Consider the following 1,812-nt stretch of genomic DNA (forward strand, 5'->3'; position numbering starts at 1 on the left):
TTTGTCTCACCCCTTCTGACACCATTTTGCAAAAACTGATCACTCAAACCATCGTTTACCTGTTTTGCTCACCTGAAGTGTCTCCATATTCTCAATATTTTTTTAATCAAAATATTGGTTTTATTTTTCTAATTTTTATTGAAATATACTTGATTTACAATGTTGTGTTAGTTTCAGGTATATAAGCAAAGTGATTCATTTATGTTTTATATATATAATATATATGTTCAGTTATGTTTTATATAATATATATATATATTCTTAGATTCTTGTCCATTATAAGTTATTACAAGATATTGAGTAGAGTATCCTGTGCTATACAGTTGATCCTTATAAGTTATCTATTTTATATGTAGTAATGTGTATCTGGGGCTTCCCAGGTGGCACTAGTGATAAAGAATCCACCTGCCAATGTAGGATACATAAGAGACATGGGTTCGATCCCTGGGTCAGGAAGATCCCCTGGAGGAGGGCATGGCAACCCACTCCAGTATTCTTGCCTGGAGAATCCTCATGGATAGAGGAGCCTGGCAGGCTACAGTCCATAGGGTCACACAAAGTTGGACATGACTTAAGGGACTACGCATGCATGCAAATGTGTATCTGTTAATGCAAAACTCCTAGTTTATCCCTCTTCCCACCTTTCCCCTTTGGTAGCCATAAGTTTGGTTTCTATGTCTGTCAATGTATTTTAATTGTTCTTTTTAAATGTTTCTATTTTCACCTTCTTAGTTAAAGTACCTTGATAAACATTTATTCTTTTGTATGTACTACAGAAAAATTCAAATATCACTCTTTCAGATCACTAAGAGAAAGACTAACTGCCCCAGCAGGAGGAAATGAGCAAAGAATATGAACAGTCAGTTAATAGAAGAGACAGAAATTGCCAGTGAACACAGATAGGATGTTAAACCTCCCCTGTAATGAAAGGAAGGCCAATAGCACCAACAATGCTCTGTCAAGCCCTTTCTATTGATCTGGTCTCAAACATAACAACAGACAATAGCCAGTGAAGCTGGGGCCTGGGCACACATGTGTTCTCTCTTCTCCACTCCTCTATGGAGGATAAATGCATATAATTTTGTGGGCACAGCTTAACAATTATTGGGTTTCAACCAGCCATGCATCAGAACTGCCCATGGAGCTTTTGAAAAATACACCTTCCTGTGCCCTAACCTCAAATAATATCATTTAGAGGGGCTAGAGTGGGACCCACAGATCTGTATTTAAAACTGCAAGATTGAGTATGACTGGCTTGGCTTTGGACATGATAGGAGTTTGTTTCAGAGAAACTCACATAGGTATTCAAAGATACGTGAACAAAATTGTTGATTACAGCATTGTCAGACCTAGCCCTATATTGGAAACAATTCAAGTGTCCAAAATAAAGGCCAATTAAAGCCATTCAATGGAGTAGTATACAGCTGTTAAAAGCATGCAGAACTTCTCATTTGGTGGAAGTCTGGGTCCCACCGTTCAAAGTAGAATGGGATCCATCCAAAGCCAACTTCTACCAATCTGAGAGCCTCAAACATTCCTTTCTTGTTCAGATCCTCTCATCTTTCCTCCTCCAGAAAGCCAGTCAAAGGGCTCAGTAACTATCAGTCCTATCTACTAGAAGAAATATTCCAACAGCAAGCCAAAGAATAAAAGATCCAACCAGAAATGGGATGTGGCATTTCTCTGTGAAAGAAAAACTCTGAGGCACCTGCAATTTATGTGTAAAGACTCATAGGATGGAGATCAGATCGGCTATAGGTGTGAACGTGCATGTTGCCTTGCAAAGATGCTTTCTAGGAATTGAAAGCTTTG

This window comes from Bison bison, unplaced genomic scaffold (assembly GCF_000754665.1).
Source record: "Bison bison bison isolate TAMUID 2011002044 unplaced genomic scaffold, Bison_UMD1.0 scf7180017864529, whole genome shotgun sequence".
In the NCBI taxonomy this organism is placed as follows: domain Eukaryota; kingdom Metazoa; phylum Chordata; class Mammalia; order Artiodactyla; family Bovidae; genus Bison; species Bison bison.